This window comes from Ooceraea biroi, chromosome 4, assembly GCF_003672135.1.
Source record: "Ooceraea biroi isolate clonal line C1 chromosome 4, Obir_v5.4, whole genome shotgun sequence".
Lineage (NCBI taxonomy): Eukaryota > Metazoa > Arthropoda > Insecta > Hymenoptera > Formicidae > Ooceraea > Ooceraea biroi.
Genome location: NC_039509.1, coordinates 11,638,652 through 11,659,007, shown reverse-complemented (window position 1 = coordinate 11,659,007; position 20,356 = coordinate 11,638,652). Strand labels below are relative to the sequence as shown.

General features: G+C 43.7%; 1 protein-coding gene across 1 annotated transcript in view; it reads left to right on the top strand.

Annotated features, from left to right (window-relative positions):
• The first annotated feature begins 100 nt into the window (after positions 1-100).
• LOC105275903 overlaps positions 101-20,356 on the top strand; it is a 127,926-nt gene continuing 107,670 nt past the window's right edge. The window contains exon 1 of the mRNA XM_011333108.3: positions 101-1,421. The gene's annotated coding sequence lies outside the window, so the exon portion shown is untranslated. The remainder of the gene's footprint in view (positions 1,422-20,356) is intronic.

The window sequence follows — 20,356 nt, the reverse complement described above, 5'->3', positions numbered from 1 at the left end:
AACCATGGTAGCCGAGCGCGGCCGATCGTGGACGAGCGGCGCCGAGTATGAGCGGAGCGCCAGTGCGGCGGAGTGCTTCGGTTAAAATATATTCAGTATATTCTAAACAGGCGTACGGCGCGCTGTCACGTCTGCATCCGTGAGCGCGCTTCATCGCCGCGCATCGCTGTCGTCGTCTTCCCCAATCGCACGTCTCTTTCGACATATCTCGAACGACGACGTCGCGCACTCTCCGTTGCGTCCGGACACACGTAAATTTCGAAGAGCCAAGTGCGTGTACCGACCAAAGCGGCGGGAGAGAGAGCGCTCTCCTTCCTTTTTCCCCCTTTCTCGATACAAGACTCGCCGTTTCGCGCGTGTTTAAAAGCTGCGAGGGAAAAGGCGTCGCGCGACGTAAAGTGAAGACTCGCAAGAAAATTGCGCACTGTACACCGTCTCGCAATTCATTCTTAATTTCACGCTCCCTCCGTCATCCTTTTTCCTTCTCCGTTTTCTCTCCCGTGTTATTTATCGTCTCCCCCTCCCCTTTCTCCGTTTCTCTCTTCTTCTTAACTTCTATCCCGTTTCTCCCTTGCGCTCCACTCATTCCTTTTCGTACTTCTTCTCCCTCTCCCTATCCTTTCTCGTTCTCTCTTTCTCTCTCCTTCGTTCCGACGTCGTCTCGTGGGGTCAGTGTCTGCTCGATCGGATCCTGAGCAGGAACATACCGGGGTGGAGGAGGAAGAGAAGAAGGAGGAGGAGGACGATCTCTCTCTCCGTCGACGAGAGACCGCCGCAATCGCTGCAGCGCACGCGCAACGTCCTCCGGAGATCATTTTCGGAGCAGTCCGTTTTTCGCGCCACGCGACTGTGACACCACGATGTGACGGCGACAACATATCGGAGCATCGTCGCGGAATCGACACCGGCAGGATTGATCATCGCGCAAATTGCGACGCGCCGTCGTCCGTCGTTTGCATTCGCGTTCGCGTTCGCGGTGCAGGAAACTCACGCTCGCCGCTCCTTATCACGCTCGCTCCTCGCATATAGTATCACTCGCTTTTTTTCTTGTTCCCGTCGTATCCCTTCCTCTTTCTTCTCGTCGCGTCATTCACCGCGACCCCGGTCCTTCTCTCTCGCGCCCGCACGCGCGCGGTGGTGCGCGTTCTCTCCCTCTTTCACTCTCTTTCTCTCTTCCCTCTTGCACTTCGCTCCTCCGCGGTCGCCGTTCGCCATCTCGTTCGCTCGCGTGTTTTTTCGCAAATACGAGAAAAAGGAGAATTAGCGCGAGTGATACCGCATCCCGCGAAAGGGAGAAAGACGCATCGCCCCGGCGAGAAAAAGATCGGACTAGTTGCAAGTTTGTGTTTTTGTTTATCCCGGAGTGGACTGCACCGGTAACTGCACACTGCATCGCACTGCGTTGATGCTCGAGAGGAAATGTAAGTGAACATCTCGGAAGGGCACGGTTTGTCGCTGAAGAGGCGTTCGAGACAAGTAAATAAATCCAGTTAGATGAGATTTTATTGAACACAGGAATGAAGAATTAATAAGTTCATTAAATCGCGCTTTCCACTCGTCTCGTTCAATTCGCTTTTACCATTATTCGAATCGACGATACGCCATCTTAGGCGCGGTTGTGCAAGTGTTGGATAGAATGCATTTCGCGAGTGTGCGAATAGTATATCTTGGAGTGCATATTTGTGTCTACATATTTCTTAATAATAGATACGCGAAACCGTTGCTTATGTTACTCGTGAATACATTGTCCTAACGTCCTGTCGGGGCGAGTAGATTCATTGTGACGATCAGTATTGTCGACTTCAACATGAAACATTGTCGCATACGTTTGTCACGCAAATATTCAAAACGCAAAATAATTTTACTACTATTGTGCTGTGTTGCAATCAGAATAACGCTTTGTGCACTGTGCTACATTTATATACTCATACGTTCGTTCATTCTAGCAGCAGGCGAGTGTTTTAATCTTCCCTACCGATTTCTGTCGCATTAATTTCAGAAATTATACCGGTTTGCGTCGCTATAGTCATTTTCCGAAAGTCAAGTTTAACTTTATAAAACTTGACAATATTGAGTTAATTTCTAGACATAATGCTGAGAGAAGAGGGGAAAATTAATGACATATAATTTTGATTTATAAAAATCTTTATATAATTTACTCGTCTGTATGCACTTTGGATATTATATGTTACATGAGCTCAATTATTTTCTGTATAAATGTTGACCAAGCACACACACACACACACACACACACACACACACACACACACACACACACACACAGAAAAGAACTCTCAAAATATCAGTAACCACCAGTTACTTAAAACTGGCGCCTCATAGTTTTTCTTATATGAAAGTCGCTGCATTCGTTTCATCGTTCATACAGTCGCGACTTAACATGCATTAAAAGAAACGCACGTGCGTTTATGATAGTTACATAATAGCACTTAGCAGGTTGCAAAAGGCACGACGTTGTATGGTTGCCATTTCATTATGAATGGGCTTTTGCGTTGCCGGTGGATTTAATTACGAGTACATTAGATAGAATTTATAACTGGCGTTTTGCCACAGCGTTTCCGCGAAACGGGCGATTCGCTTTGTGGAGTACGCATGATGAATGGAGACGCATTATAATAAATGCACAAGACGAGTACGCGGGACACACAAAGCATCGCGTGCATTGTAAGGTATTATTAGTTATAGATACATACAACACATCCCACGATTGTTCTGAAACGAATATAATCTTATTTAATTTATCAAGAGAAAATCTTTAAAATTATGATATTTAAGAGAGAAGATTTCTCTTTATTAAGAGAAAGTAGAAAATTAATCGATAGATACAGCTTTTTGGTACATTTATATACTTTTACAAAATCATTTCATCCATCATTCATCTTTATTTGTCAATCGTTGAATTAAATATCTTTATAACTAAGGTGTCCATTAAATTTTTTTATAGAAAAATTGCAAATTCCAAAAAAGTATCTTCTAATCCTTATCCTCTGGAAATATTAATAAGAAACCATTATTCAGTGATGAACTCGACATAATGACGTATGATAAATGAGATGGCTATAATGCAAATTGCAGCAGACGGTTTTCTATGAATGAGTGCGCGCACATATCACACGCTGAACTTTAATTTACTCGCGAGCGAATCTACTTTCCGAAGGTGCATTACGAGGATTATATCTCGTGAAAAGACAAGTGTGTTCCTACAATATGTTTCCTACATAAGTGCATTGTCCATTACCGATCGAGTTTTATTATTACAAAACGTAGAGATGGAGACATTTACAATGCAGCAAATAGCATCTTTTTTGTCATTCTCTTCATTAAATTATATGCTGAAATAATTCAAGCAGAAGTAAGCTTAAATTATTAAGCTAAGAAAGCTTCATCAAATTGTCAAGATTGGTTTTTTATAATTATTACATATAACATTATAATAATTAACATTAATAATCATTTGAATCACGTAATGAAATTAGTATTAATAGGTCAATGTTTAACGGTTATTGTTATACGTGTACTGTACATATAGTGACTGTCCTGAAGGCATAAAATTAACAACTCCCTCAGGAAGCATAAGCGAACGTATTAAGGTAACCGTGTCTTTTTTATTGTGTCGGAGATACATATAATTTCACAGAAAGTTCCTACGTAGTTTCCAGCGAAAATTATTTTATTTTACATGATTCGTCAACAATAGCGAATCTAACGGATAAATCTCATCGGTTTCTGCACAGATCTATGCTTGCACAACTTTCGTGAAACGTTGTGAGACAAGATCGTAAAGGTTCAGGTTTGCGCGAGTGATCATGATTACGGCAATTCCGATGGGTTTGCCAGATGGAAAGCCGCGGTTTATTAGTTTCTATAAGTTGTTCGATTCCGTCAGGCTTTCGCTTTTTATCGTGGAAAAACAAACGCGAGTAGGCGGTCTTATCTTGTCATTCGCCAGTCAGTGGCCCGTTTTCATAAGAACGAAAAGTAACTTTAAGATATACCGTCACCATTGGAGAAACGTGTCAGGAAATATTGGAAATACTTTATTCTTTTGTGTTATCTAATCGATCAATTTTTTTCTCTTGCACTGCGCCTTCGAAATCGTTGAATTCGCGAGGGAAAATATATTTTCCTTTTCTTTCTGCAAAATATTCGCAATATTCGAACGTTTCTGTTAGTAATTTAACAATTGTGATGGACAATGGTCTTCCACTTTTATACTCGAAAATAAATAAAAACTGCGTTATATGCGTTACACTTTTATGTTATTTATGTCTTTAACATTAACACGAACATTAACAGCTAGCACTTATCGCGATTCTGATATAAATTCTCATAAATTCCAGTATTTTAGATGAGGTTATTACGATTCAGAATCAAACAATCGCATTTGGTCCAAAATGACAAGATTTTGATTTAGTTGTGTACCTAATATCATTGTACGCCTGTAATATCATCGTATACCATTATATTCAAATACATCGTTTTAATAATTCCTGACTTTAATTAGATTAACGCACGCAACATGATGGCATAAATATGTTTCACATATACTAATCTACTTATTAATTTATGAAAGATCATTATGCTCTCACTATAATTAAGTTTTTATCAATTCACTATTATTCTGCTTGTTCGTATTTATATTTCTCCAACAATTTTTCCACATGTGTTTGATATTTGATGTTTGATATTATTGATAATTTTAAAAACAATTTAGAAGAGAGAGAAAATAAGAGTGAAAAGATAAATCTAAAAAGCTGCAGCAAAGAATATTAAATTAATCATTAAACATTCACGATAATTCAGCACGTTACTGAGTCTTTAATTAGAGAAGTGATATTAGACGTATTATTACTTTTATTAAATAATTAATTACTTATCAGATATTAATTGAAAGTAATGCGATAATACCTTGAGATTTGTAATCGTATCTGTATCTGATCTATATGTGTAAGCTAGGAATTGCACAGGATTTTCTCTCGTGAGAATTAGCACATATTGCTTCAAGCTTTTCAATTATTCACAACACGGGATTTGCAACGGTCGATGTACAAATCATATAGTTGTAAATATCTAGCACATGTTACAGAAGGGTACATAATATCCATCTTCGTTAAACCACCCGCAAATTTTAATATACACTCTTGAAACATCTAGTTAGAGTTAGCGGATATCAATTAACGTATTAAATATCAATTTAAATAACATTCTATATATTCACGCAGCCAACCGCGAAATTTATTAAAGAGTTATTTTCGTAAACAGCCTACGCACACGTTGATTGAAATAGAAATAATCCCCCGGAGCGGGAGCAGTTTGCACGAATATCCCGCAGGAGTCACCTAGAATCATCAGGAGTATTCCTAGTAATTTAATAAAAATGTGTGACTCGCAATGTCGCGTATTACTACTGGGAATTGCCACGAAATGCTCGCAATTCATCGCGAAATTAAAATATGAATTTTCAACGTATCTCGCGTGGCGATTTATCATCGTACTGGCGAGCGCGCGGTGCGTCGTCGTCAGTAAAACAAGTCGTTGGGACTCGTCAGTGCAGTCGGCTAGACGAAAGCCGTGTTAGTCGGCCGCATCTGTCAATAATTATTATCGCGGGGGCGCAGTGCGTGCCGCGTTTCGTGCGTTGCAGACCGCCGCTGCATGCACGTTATCCGAGAAAACATGAGGCGATATCAACGACCCGTAGATACGACGCGATGGCGAGAGACAGGCGGGAACGAGAGAGAAAGAAGAGAAAGAAGAGAGGGAGAAAGAGAGAGAGAGAGTCATTGAAAGTGGAAGGGTAGACGGTCGAGAGAAAGATCGAGTAGACGAAAGAGAAAGAGGAGTTCGCGACGCGCCGGAATGCTTTTCGGGAACTTATACGGCCGTGATTGCCGTGACGTGCGTTTCGTTCGCGCACGATAGCGATCGAAGCCACGACTATTTACCATAAAAGAGCAGTAACTTATCACGGAACTGTTCGAACGTAGCAATCTTCGCGAGATAACTTGAGATAAATTAACCCAACGACGAGGAGAAGTGGGTCTTAGATTGCTATGTGAAATTTCATTCACCATCAATTTGTTTAGATAGTTTCCAAAAAACGAGATTTATGCAAATGATGAAATTGTACGCCTCTCATGATTTTATTTCAAACAAATTGAAACTAATATCGAGTGGAAATTTATCATAGTTTGAAAAATCTCGTAAATATTTTGCGGAAATTGAAACATGCTGTTATAAACTGTTTTTGACGTATGCAATAAAAATAATATAAGATATAAGCCATACATACAGAATGTTTGATTCATAAGACAATATTAAAATTTTAAAACTGTCGAGATACTCGTGTGCTAGAAGAGATTTCATGGAAATGTTTTATATGAAACTGGAAGCTTTGACATACAACATTTCATTTCATACGCAATTTCATACGCAACGACCCGAGAAAAAGCAAATGTGGTAAACGTGGTTATTTTCCTCGGCAATATACGTAATATTTGTTACAGTCGGTTTAGTCTAACGGAAAATAAATGTTGTCTTTACTCGATATTCAAGCATTGATAATTCTTTGGCTATCGATTAACGAATTAAATTTTTAATAATAACAATAATACGCGATTTTAATCGGATTTTTCCACACAAGCGGATAATAAAATCGTCTTCAATTTCAATGGTTTCAATTGAACTTCCGGTTGAAAAACTTGAGTCCTCGCGAGCGATCGCGTTACTTTTCTGGAGAGTTACGACGAACTCTAAATTGATTCCACCGATAAGAGAAAGAGGCTGCAGTCACGCGAGCTGGCACTCGTCTGGAATGCCTTCTCGATTGGCTCGATATATTCTAACAATGGTGACTCTCCTGTTTAACTTTCACTCGAATCGTTTTGCACTTTGGCGCTTGGACGGCGCCGATCGAGTGGCACATCATCGATTCCGGATAGCGTGGCGCCTATTGTACTAATGGAAGTAACAAGATACGCGTTTTGCGTAAGACACAGAAACTTATATCCACTGGAATGATTAATGACTACAACGACGTCGTTATAATATGACATAAATATAATACATTCGATAAGAGAGACAGACGTGCATGCGCGTGCAAAGAAGCTAGTATCGATACCAGCTAAATAACGTTTAGCTATAAATTTCGCAGGTACATCCCGCGTACCGCGTACGATTCAATAATTTCAGAGTAAGTATCTGTGGATTTCTACAGATCCGCAGATCATAGCTACTTGCGGATGCAGCGGAATGTGACTCTGCAGGTTCATAAACCCGTCACGAATTCCGAATTGAGTCGCGAGATAACGACGCTCGCTCTCGGCGTCGCGCTTTTATTCACAGTTCATCTCGCATAATGGTAATTCCAGCCAGTTTCACGCTGATTTGTATAAGCGACAATAGCGATAACGGTATAACAACCGTATTTGCACGCGTGGCCGACCTTGGCGAGACGATGCCGCGCCGTTCCGCGGCTGCAGAGACGTTCGAGGCTCGTTAACCGAGACGATGATTAAACATTTATCCGTCCGGCGATTTGCATAAATATCAATTATGTAATTAGTACCGATGATGGTGAAGAACGCTCGATGAATATACATGGAACGCTACGGATGTACAATTCGTACATCCGCGCGATAGCCGCTGAATGATAAGATCTCGAGGAGCGTCGCATTGCGAGCGCCAGGACCAGAATCTCAAACTGGATTTCTGCATTCAGCTCTCTGCTCTTTCCTTGTTGGTGCTCCGCGAAGCCGATTTGCCGATCGTCGAAGCGAGGAACGACGATCGTCGCAATAACCAACGGGGTCTGATTTGTCACGGATCGAGTGTGAAATTTATTTCCCGCACGTTGCTGTTCACCGACTCGCGTTTTTCGTCGATATTACAGTGGAGACACGAAGGATAGAATTGATAAGAAAAATCTTTCGGGACGTGCTTTGCGACGACGAGACTGGTAGTCTCGTCATTCTCTCGGGGCGATCTTATCGTATCTCCGAGTATTCTGGCTATTACGAAGCGATTTCTTTAATCGCTTTATCACGGCAATTAATTTTATCAGACGGGACGCATCGCGGAGTATTTACCGGATCGGACTTTGGCAAAGTTACGTTCGTTTTCTCCGTAATACGCGTCAATCTTCTTTTTCTTCCTCTGACCGACGCACAGTCGACGATCCATTGGAGTGCTCTGATTATCGCACGTTAGAATCGTAGCTCAGCTTACTACACTGTTGCGAATCATGAATATGCGATCGATTTTTTTCTATTTGTATCTCGCACAAAGCCAGCTGCGTAGCGCAAAGTGCCGCGAATAAATGTTTATCGATGCCGCGTGCGAGCGAATCTGGTGACAGCTAACAATTAACTTACGTAACGCGCGTGCATGTGGCTCTACGCGTCCGACACACGTCGGTGGAGAATTATCAGCCCGTCGTGCGAGTCGCGATATCAGAAATATTAGCACGTGCCCGGCTTTGCGAACGAAGCTCTCGCGAATCCCCGAACGCCCGAGTAGAAAGGAGAAAAAGGAAGAGTCGCAAAACAGAAGAGAGAAAGAGAGGAAGGAAGACGGAGAGAGAAGCGGAAAGAACAGAAGGCCACCGCCACCGTCACCGTCGCCGTAGCCGCCGCCGCCGCCGACGTCGTCGATTCGATCGACCCGGGGACGAGTCGCTACCTCCTGGCGCTAGTCTCCGTGCCGCGCCGGTCGGAGAACTCGTTCGATGAATCACTGCCGCGTTTTCTCGTCGCACTCTCGCCGGTAGGTAGTAGCCGTATGAAAATGCTAATCGGCGAACGGCGGCAGTGGCGCGCGCGAGCCAGCGATAATGAGCGGCCGGTGTTGCATTTCGAATCGCCACGGGCCAGGGACGCGCGTTCCGCTTTACAGGCTATCGCGCGTTAATAGCGCGCGCGTCCGTTGTATCCGTAGCACGAATATCTTTACCTTCGCCGAGGGCACGGCGCACGGACGCGAATAACGCACGCGTGCGATTACGGTTCGCACATTAGCGAGTATCGTTCAATTAAGCGAGAACGTGGGATCTCGCGGGGCAAACTGCATAATCAAGTATGTAGGTATCCGAAACTGTTGCGTTTGCTGTTCCATCGCGGAAGAAACTTGAGAGCTGTTGTAAGATGATTTCTTTTTCTTCTTGGTTTTTCACAGGATAAATCTCTGGTCCCTCGTGATATTCTCGCCTGTCGGGAGATACCGTGTACGTTACACAAATATCCTATAACATGGTACGGAATCCCGAGGCGCTGCAAGCAATCGTACATCGGGTGTCTTAGCGTAAACCGTGTCGGAATCGCGCGAGACGTTCCTTCTGCTCTTTTGCGCTGGCGAATATGGTAAGCCCGGGTTAATCGACGTCGTCGATGACCGTTAGCCGCGGCGCAAGGCGATCTGGCCGGATTCCAGGAGCGTCTGGCGGAGGCGTTGGTTTTATCGTCTCCCGATGGCTTTGCCCACGCTTGATCCGCGCGGCGCTTAATCGGCGTGTCTCGGCCGCCGCGACGTTGTTGCTCGTAACCGGACTCGACAGAGACGACCTGCGACAGATTTAAAAAATTCTCTCTTAACTTGATGCTTTCCGTAGTTTTATCCCGTAAAAGCGAGAGATGAGGAGAGAGAAAGAGAGAGAGAGAGAGAGAGAGAGAGAGATAAATCAGAGAACCTTCATGCGTCGACTCGGGATTAAGAGTTAGCACGTTTAATTAAGATCCCTTCGGTTAATCCCCTCGCGTTCGTTATTTCGCGATGCATCTGTCACTCCGAACCGCGAGGTATCCCGCAGCTCGCGATCTTTCGTGCTGTAATCTTCTCCGTTCGAATCCGCGCGCATAATCATGAATCTAACGCGTGTGCATCACTTGGAGAGAATGTTCCGAAGATCACTTATCTATGATGTATCTATGATGCAGTGATGTTAGAATGAAACAACAATAAAATATCAACGCCGTCTTTCGACCGTCTCGTCTAATTACACGTGACATTAAGCGAACCAACGTCTTCCGCGCGTAGGTGAGCGAGTGCTTGATAATTTCTGTCCCGGAGCGGCGGCCAATTACGAATTATGCACGCGTGCGAAACTATAGCGGAAGCCCGGCTATCGAACGGCTGGATCGAACGTAAAAGAACGGCCCGACGGGATTCTAGAGCCCGGTAACTGGCAGGTACGCGCGGACGAAATTGACGTCGCTTAAAGATATAATGCAAACGCGCGTGCCCGCCACTATTATCGAATGAACCTCGATCATTGCGTGCGATCGGTAGGCACGATCGCAAAATGCACGCTCGAACCTTTAGGCGTCTCGTGGTTCTTTAAGAGCGCGATTTCTGCAGCCTGTCGTCGCGAGATCGTGCGCATTTATAACACATGCATTTTTCTTCGTTGGTACATTTTGCGATAATTAAACACATAAAGTGGAAGTTAAATCATTGATGGACATTTATACACTAATTCCAATTATATTATTATAGATATGAATTCTCATGAAACTACGATTATTAAATGCACCATGCTCATTGTGTCTTTAAATGTCACTAATTAAAAGTTCTACTCCATTTAATTACAATTATATGCGCGAACAGAATCTAAAACGCAATTGTAGGTGCGTACATTTCAATACTTAATTTATAGCAGTGCAATATTCGAACGTTTCGAACATATATATAATTTTGATTCGTAAATGATGTTCATGATATACATTTATTCAGTCATTGCTCTTGAAACAATAGTTGCTTAAAGCGAACGTTTCAAATTTTAAGGCTGACAAAGATCAATTAGACTTGCTGGGAAGCAAAACTGGGTAATTATATCCTAATCATACAAATCTCTCGTTTAAGTAAAGAGAAACAAACCTATCTATCGTGAAAGAATGCCGAAAACGGGCGTAACAGTGACATCGATTGCGTGCGTCAGCACCTGCTTAGGTCCGCGTTGTCTTCGTGTCGACAGACGAAACAGTTCCAGCAACTATTTTCCCATTGTCAGTGCACTAACTTACGATGCCAAGTCAGACCGTCGCACGCGACATCATCCCGTGCAGCACGCGAGTGAAAAGCGTGCGATGAACACTGATCGAGGCGATCGAACGGAAGATCGAAAGGGGGGCCTCATAATCGTGGAGGTTCGCACATTAAACGGGTATCCACGCGACATACAATATACATACCCCATACACCGCATTTACAACCCATCTTTATCGACCATGAGACATATTTAAGGGACTGTTAAAAATCGCGCGCGGTTTCACCAAAAGGGGAAAAGATGACCATGCATCTTTCCGAATGTCTGATCGAGAACGTAATCGACCACTGAGTGCTTGATTGAGTATTATTGAATTCGTTATTTCTTAAAGTTGCGAGAGATTAAAGATGAGGGTAAAAATGATATCAATTATACAGTAGTAATTAGTTGAAATTACGTTAACGTTAAAAATTGCATTAAGTTATTTTGTATGCAATTATTCTCTCTTTTTTACGTAATATAAATTTCTGATTTTCAAGTATGTTTTATATCTGGTATGGTGTATATCTTTTTATAATTCTTAACGGAATATTGATAAATTATACTAGCTTTATAGCAATAATTATTGATAAAGACTTTTAGTGTCTTCGTATACTTGTTGCAATTTTCGTGTATGTTTCTTGTGTCGAGATAGCTTTGGAAAGTGCATCTACTCAGGATGAGAGATAAGAGAGCGATTATCATTGTGAAATACTAAAGCCCGCACTTGGTGAGAAGTGCCTCGTGAAAATATGATAATATATCGATTACAAGATTAGGCTCTCACTCTTTCACGTCAGACACGAGATTTACGCATTTATACGCACACGCGACAGATACATAACTATTTTTACATAATCGCTAAATGCTGTTAAATTAGCTATTAAAATAAAATGCTATTATAAGTATTTGTCATACTCTTTTCAATTCTGATTGATAAAAATACGTTCTCATGAATTTTCATGGAGAATTCCACCAAAAAACGTGTAAACTCACTTCAATCTTGATCGATCCCCATTATGAGCGTTATCGCGCCGCGTGGCTCATGAATTTTAATCGGCGTTATATCTGAAAAGCGCGTTTCGATGGACTCGCCTCGCCTCGTTTCATCTACGAGCGACTCGTTCCCAGCGCAGTACACTTTGCTATAAGATAGTGTATCCGCTTGAAAGTCAAAACCGGGTTTACCGCAAGATAAAGAGCTGTTGCATCATATATATACGGTGTCTCCCGTACGCGAGGCGTCTAATAGGACAGGCGATAATGGGAACGAATGGTTCTCGCCGCCATCGATGCTACGACAACATCGTATTCGATTTTTCCGCGATCTGTTTCGCAAGTTCGACGTTTCTCAGCAGGCTCGTCGTCGAAATATTATCTGTTCTTGAGTTTTATCGATTGGGAACATTTTTTTTAGTTATTAAACATTACTGTGTTATCTACTCATTTATGAAGTTAATTCAATTAAAGTTGATATATTCTTTCATGTTTGAAAGAGAATTTTGAGGTTTATGAAGATTTAGCTGTTTTTCAGATTTTTAAAATTATTTTCAGCTCGAACTTTTTAGGGAAAACACTCTTTTTAACTTTATAATATATCTTAATTAATTATACCTTAATTACACTGAGAAAAATATCATGGCTTATCTAATCGGCTAATCCAATTACATAGTAACAAACGGATATATCCGATTAAAGTGCATAAAAGACAAAGGAAAATGATCGGACATATCCGATGAAGGTAATCGGAAAACAAAATTAACAATCGGAAAACTATTTAATCGGTTTATCCGATGAAAATTTTTCTCAGTGTAATTAATTAAGGTATTAGCCATCTATGTCTAAGAAATTAATTCATTGCAATATTGTATCGAATCGCCCATAATTCAAGAAGAAAGCCTCTTTAGATGAACATTTATCGGAGCGTTTCTCTTGCTCTTAAATTCTCATTAGGATCTCGCGCTTCGTAGACGCAGTTTTTCAACATCTCGCCTGGAAGCCATCCAATTTGTGAGCAACGCGTTTTCGCGGCCGGTTTCTTCGAGGTCGCGAGTGCGCTTTAAGGCCGCCACCATAAGTCGGCGTGGCCGGCGGCTAGCAGCAGGTCAATAAGCCTCACTCTCCGCCAGATAAAACGCCCCTTTCTCTCGCTCTCGCGAACTGCGCTCTTGGGCACGTGAAACGGCGCGGTGTGACTTTAACCCTAAGCAATATGCCAGATTGTCTCTCTTTCTCTTTCCTTTTCTCCCGCACGATACTCGTATTCTTCACTTCGATAGCTTCGCATCTGAAAAATATTCTACACTTCTCACTCCCGAGTTACATTGATGAATCGTGTGGCTTTCGTAGCGTTATCCGCAATCCCGATCCGCGCGAATAAAATTTCTCTCACGCCAAAAGAGCTTTCGGAATCTGGCAGCGGCGGCCCTTTGTCAAGTATTCACTGCCGACGCGCACGATATTAAATCCTGACCGCGTGATAACGGAAAACCTATCGAACCGGGCCGATAAGTGCCGTAACGGTTTCAATCGGCTGCCGCGCAGCGACGATCAAACATTTTTCCATCTCGGAAAAATATCGCACCGCGAGAGAAATAGAGAGACTTTACCGGCGCGGAACAAAGCGTGTTTGTAACTTTGGTTGGACCTCTTGGTGGTTCAGCTCGTCTCCTCCGCTCGGTATCTCCCATCCTCTCGGCTCCGTTCTGCTCGATCCCATAGCGGTTCGTCCGTTCTTTCGTCTATCTTTCTTATCCAACTTCCCAGGTTCCTTCGAGGTTTCTCCCGCCTCGTGTTCGTGTTCACCCACACGAGGGATAGAGATTCCCGCTCGCGGGCACGATCCGAGCTGTCTCCAGTCAGCGCTCAAGTCTGCAAGCAGGTGCGTCAGATGCATTCTGTGCATTCCAGCGGGCTCTCATCCAGCATCCAGCATCACACGTCGGCCCCTGCTTCACCTTCCGCTCGCGCGTGTCCTTCCTTCTTTTTCTCCTTCTCTCTACTCGGCCTCGCCGTGCATCCCGCGTGATACAGTCTCCCTCTTTCGCGCGCGCGCACTCTTTCTCCCCCCTCTCTCTTGGTCTCTCTTTCTCTTTCTCTTTCTCTTATTTCGGAGCACGTTGCAACCGGGCTTTTTCCATGAAGACCTACAATTTCCGGCGGAGAGCCGGCAATCGTTCTCTTTGATGCCACTGATGGTCGCAATATCGCGAGCGGAACCGAACGTTCTTCGAAGCCACAGTGCGTCTCTCTGGCACGTACGCTCGTTGCACGCTTTTTGCGCTTCGATAAGGCGCGCGCGCTTGTGTGCGACGTGTTATTAATTTTCAAGGTCATTGTTAATAAGATAATAGTGCATTTTCCACGCGGATATCTCCTGATGAGCGAATAAACGAGTGATGAAGATTGTACGTCATATTTATGGAGTTATCGATTCCGATATCGCGATTGTATACGCGAACCGATATTTGAGATTGATACGTTATCTGCGAGATATCGTCATCAAACACGCTGCTTGAAGCGATGTGGCAATGGACGCAAGCCCCGAGATAAGCGAGAGATCCGCGAGATAATCAATGAATTACTTCCGCTACTACATCGCGAATCAATGAAGTGCGCTCGGATCGACACAAGTACTTTCTACTTGTCAATTTTCGACGTACACTTCAGTCAATACCACAGCCAGCAGCAACAGCGGTAACGTTTGTGAGACGTTCCGTACATTTGTAAGCATTCCCGCTTTGCTTTGCGACAGCGTTTGATCACCGGAAGGCGTTTGCTTTACCAGAGCGCTTTGAAACTTTCTCTATTTGCACCGCGCGCGATCGCACAATGGGAAAATTATTATTTTCCACCTGTTCGCGACAGGTACATATGGAAAAGTAATTCAGTCCCACGTTACTCAAACGTCAGTCACCCACGTTTGGGTAACAATCAGTCGAGTGTCGGAATCTCGGTGGATATCTGAGGCCACGAATATTACCATATACACACAGAAGCGTGTACTCACAGACAGGAATTGGTCTCCCCGCCCTCTCTCTCTGTCGGAGTGCTGCATTTGCACTTTGATCGCCGCCGGTCGGATCGTCCGCAGACTCGTCGCCGAGTGTTCCTGGAGCAAACGCGAGGCAGCAGCCCGAGGCTACTTGCGGAGTGACCAAACATGGCTTAGACGAGCTCTCTCGCTACGAGCGACAGTGAATGTGACGTTTCCCCAGCGGGTCGCGGATTTTCGCGGCATCCACGTAAATGTGTCTGAACCGCTCCGCTGGGATCGTTGCTGGAACTGAGACAAAACGTGCGCGGGACGCCGACGTTTCTCGCATGGGGAATACTTCATTTACAGCATGACTATTGTAACTCGCTTGTGGGTTACTACGAGGTCGTTACGAAACTGTTATTTCATTGAAATAATTAATGGGGGAATAAGTAATTGCCTGTTGCGAAATTACATGATGGGAGATTACATGAAGAGATGTTTTAATTTTTTACATACGTCTATAATTCTACAGGATTAAATAAAAAATTGTATGAAATTGCGTTAAATGGAATTAGTATGAAATATCATATTCCTAAAAGGATTCGTGTAGACGTGCTCCAAGAGGATCATTTTGCGTTTTCCACTCTTGCAGATCTGAAAGAGACGTCACATGTAATTAAAGCCGCACATCAAAATGAATATCTCGTATATTACGATGAAAATAAATTTGCCCTCCCTTATCATGCAGCATTTAATATCACGAGTCCAATATATCTTGGATGTTTTTTATCAATAAAATTGATAGAAATTGTCACATCTCTTGACATGAATGTGACTTTACATCGAAAGGCACAATCGTGTGCGGAGATGTGTGTATACGCGCGCGCATGTCTCGACCGGCGTCGAATTCTAATTATTCTAAATCCAATCTCGCTTCCTTTTCTAACCGGCTAATTAGTCTATAAAAGGAGGAAAAGGGTCCTCTTCTCGCGTTCGCTCGCTTGCTCTCGGAACGTGCCACGTCCTGGCCTTATCTAGCGACCGGCGCATCGTGCTCACTCTCTGAAAACGCCGCACCGTGCATCGTCGCGTAATTATAGTCGACGAGAGTAATTGCTCTCAGAAACTGGGAAGCAGTTTCAGTTCTACGTATCGAGACAAGAGCGAACTTACCAAACTCGCTTGCTCGCTCGCTCATTCGTTCGCAAATGTCTGTACAAGTGCATGCGTGCATGCGTACGTGCATGCATGTGCGACGTATAATCGGCGTGAGGATGCGATCGATGCACGCTTTTTGCGGCGTGCATTTCCATAACGTATCTCCGAAAACGTCCGGAAGGATACAAATCGTGAAATGTGTACGTACGTTTCGCTCTGTGACCATCAGCCAAGCCAATAAGTCGAAAGCCAATAAGTCGCGCGCGCGTTGGCTAATTAAACTCGCGTATTTCACGACTTAATTAGATTTTTCAGTGACTGCATGCAGCGTTTGCATTTCATCTGTGAACGGATGTCGTTTCTGCGCGAATTCTATGCGTCGTAGAGCGTGATTATCGAGAAGTATGCAGTCACTTGATTGAATCGATTCGAAAAATGATGTCGCTTTAACTGTTTTATTACTAATAATTAAGTTTATGATTCTTAATAATTTAAGGGAATAGAAAATTTCTTAGTGTAAAGAATTCTGATTTTTATTCTGATCGTCTCGGCAAAGAATAAAGAATTTTATGATTTATATGGAATCGTGCATGGATTGTACATGCTGCTTCGTAATGGCAACAAGAAGCATCTTTGCACGTAACCGTGTAGCTACTACACACCTCGCCTTGTGCTTTACTCCATGTGTAACATGTATATTTCAGATTGCCCTACTTTAATTTTAATATCGTTCGCGGGCGCCTTCTTCTCTGACATGTCCCAATTTGTGACATTTCTTCATTTGCTTGCGAAATGCGAAACTGGCGAGCAGAAATTTATACCGCGGTGTCACGACACTGTGACACTGTGACACTGAGTACGATACGTACTTGTACGACAGAAAGTTTCAACGCCACGTGCTCTCTCACCCACATGCAGGGAGCAACAGAAACATGTATGCGTGTGTACATGCGTGTGCGTTCACCTGTAATAAACGTGGCATACGCGCATAATATACGTAAGTTACACGTGTAATGCACGCAATAAGCGCACGCAGTATACGGCGCGATATGCGTGTGTAATACGTGCGATAAATAAGTAGTGTGCACGGTATAGGTATATATATTACATTCGCGTATAATAAGCGTAATGTATGCGTAAATATACGCGGATAATAGGCTCGCGATACGCGCGATGCATATGCATCGAGTCGCTCCCGCTCCTAAGAATAGAGCCCTTCGATTTTCTTTGGCTATTCTAGCACCTACCCTCGACACGGCGGTGTTGTACAGGGTATGCATTAAATGCACGATGTTACACGGTGGTTTTGCGTGATGCGACACGGGACGTGTAAACAACTTGCGTCAGAAAAAGGATCTCAAAGTCCGCACTTTGATTTTATTAAAATTTTCGACGTCGCGTATATTTTACGTTTCGTTGTACAACGTGATTGTTTCGTCAAAATAGATTACGAAACGCCCGGTAACAGGTTTATTCAATTCCATTTTACATATAATATTGATGCTAGAGAAATATCCACGCGTGTTTTCCTCCAACTTCCATCAAGGATTAAAAGGAAATTGCCTGATGATGGGGAGACGCGATAGTTCGAAAATAACAAGACGAGGGAGCGGACGGTAGAACGTCGGTACGATGGACGAGATAGGTATTCTCTCTACTTAGACTCAAGGACGGATCTTAAAAATTTCCAAGGATGTCCCTCCACTGTTGAAGAACATGAAAATTCTGAAACTGGAAATTATAAAGATTAAAAGTCAACCTAATACTTTTATTTAAAAAACTGAATGTTGCAGCGGGATTTGAATGCAGCAGGCATTTTTATAACTCTCAGTTTTATATAAAATAACGTCTGAAATTTCAAGAGAAATGGAATTTTTTAGAATCAACTTGTCTCAAGTTTCACAAGTTCTTCCATTACTCGTTTCTGTTTAAAATTTCAAACATCCATTATTACACGAATAGTCCAGTCATTAGACTATATATTTTGCACAGCTTTTATACGATATATATTATACCACGAAGTAACTATACGGTTCTACAAACATAATTATACTCTTGATAACGTCTCAAGATAATTTATAACTCAGTAAGCAAAGAGACCGCTGAACCATCATTTCTCTCGCGTTGTGGAATGCGTTTCGTACTTTGAGACAAACTTAAATTGCTCATGGATAGCGAAAGGAATATTCATAATCCAGTAAATAGCGACCGAAATAAGGACACGGATCGTCCCCCTTGTGCACGTTTAGTCGCGGCTATTAATAACGCTTAATCTTCCCCGGAAAAAAGGAGGCTGATCCGTTTTCCGAGGTGGGCCCCATTATCTGGCACGCGGGACTGGTCTGCGATTCGCATAATTCGGTTTAGGCCCGCATTGGGACCGACGTTTATCCGACTTCGCGACGCTCGTAAAAACGCTGCCCGTTGCTGGTGACCGCGGAATTTACGAGTGTACTGCTCCTTTTTTCCATATCCTTCCTCTCGTCCGCTCGTCTCCACCTCCTCTTCCTCCCGTCTTTCCGCCCCCGTCTTTTTCTGGCCGTTCGCGAAAATTGCTCGCAGGTACGAGGGGTAGTAATAGTAGCGACATGCAGTCACGCGACCTCTTTTGATGTTACTCACTGCATGACAGTTTCTCCGCGCATTTAACGGGTATTACGGCGATCATCTTTTTATGGAAAATAATGTGCGGTCATTAAGCATCGTTACACGAGCAATTTATGTCGGAACCGGCCCGATGCCTCGTGGCATTGCAGATCTTATCGAGATCGCATTTACGTATTGCTCGGTCGCGATGAAAATTTCCGACGTTCGGGAACCAAAAATGCATCTCGTACCACGCAACGCCGGGATATGTGTACCGGGCCGGCAATTCCGCAGCACGCGCTAATATCTGCTTCCACGTCTCGCGTAATGAGTATATCTTTCAAATCGCGACGATAATGAAGTGGAATTCATTAGTTACTGCGAGTACGGAGCGCCTGTAATCGTCGCACCGGCAAACAAGTTGGTGATAACTGATAACGGTTTTCACTTCAAGTATCAGAACTTGCCGATATTCCGATAAACTCGATGTTTAGCAGCGCGTGTTTAGCAAGTTGGAGAATCCGACGCAATCAATAATAATTTCCACCACTTGTTGCGGCGAGAAATCAGTTTCGCCCGCCCCCGCACAAACGCCGGACGATGCGATAAAGCGGGATTAAGCGCGAGCGCGCGCGTGAGGAATTCTCTTCATTCGAGGAACTCTCCAACGTGTGGTGCCCGAATTCAGCGAGTGCTTATTGTGTCCACCTGGCTCTTCTTTTTTTTGCACGACGAGGCTCCGTTCGCCAAAGCCGCGAAGCGAAATAACGATCGGCGATGGTTCCTTTCTTTTTTTCTTCTCGTCTGTTCTCCAGATCGCGAAAACCATCCTGGCCGGCATCGGATGGCATCGAATGCCGCGAGACGGAACGGGGGAGAGGACCCGATGATACATATACATACGCTGGGATCCTGATACCGATGTGGGTCCCCGATATGCAATCTGCTACCTGAATTACGTGAACGAGCGAGCAAACTCTCGCAGTGGCGGCGGCACTCTCGAGAGTTCACATGAAATGTAGAGAACCAGCATGCGAGGCTGGCTGGTTTAAGTCGATTACGTCGGGTTATTGCTTAGATAATGCGCCCGCGCGCACACATATGCATAACACGACCGCCGCGTTTAATCGTGGTCATTCAGGCACTGTTTGCGGATAGCTACTATCGTCACGCCCGACGGTCTCGCCTCGTACTTACCATTTTACCATTTTGCATTCGATAACGACACGTCGAGCGCCAGCTCGAGGCGGACCTGAATTTACGAAGCGCGCGCGATAACGGCGGACGTTTTTATGGCCCGCATGTACGAAACATCGGTGTTCTCGTAAAAAAATATTACATCACCGAACCGACAGGGAAATGTCGTCGCACGGGCCAACGCAGCGTTCCTATCGCGCGATTTCGCTTCGCTAATTTTTCCACGCGTGACAGGTCCATTTTTGAGATTTGTGAAAAATGTTCCGCGATGCTGGACACGACGGAATGCATCAGCTGCGAGATAATGTGCCCAGCGCAACCGTCCGGCTCTATTCTATATTTATCAAATGTGAAAACCCCAAGAAAGCTACGAAAAAGATATGAAAAACGAAGGATTAAAC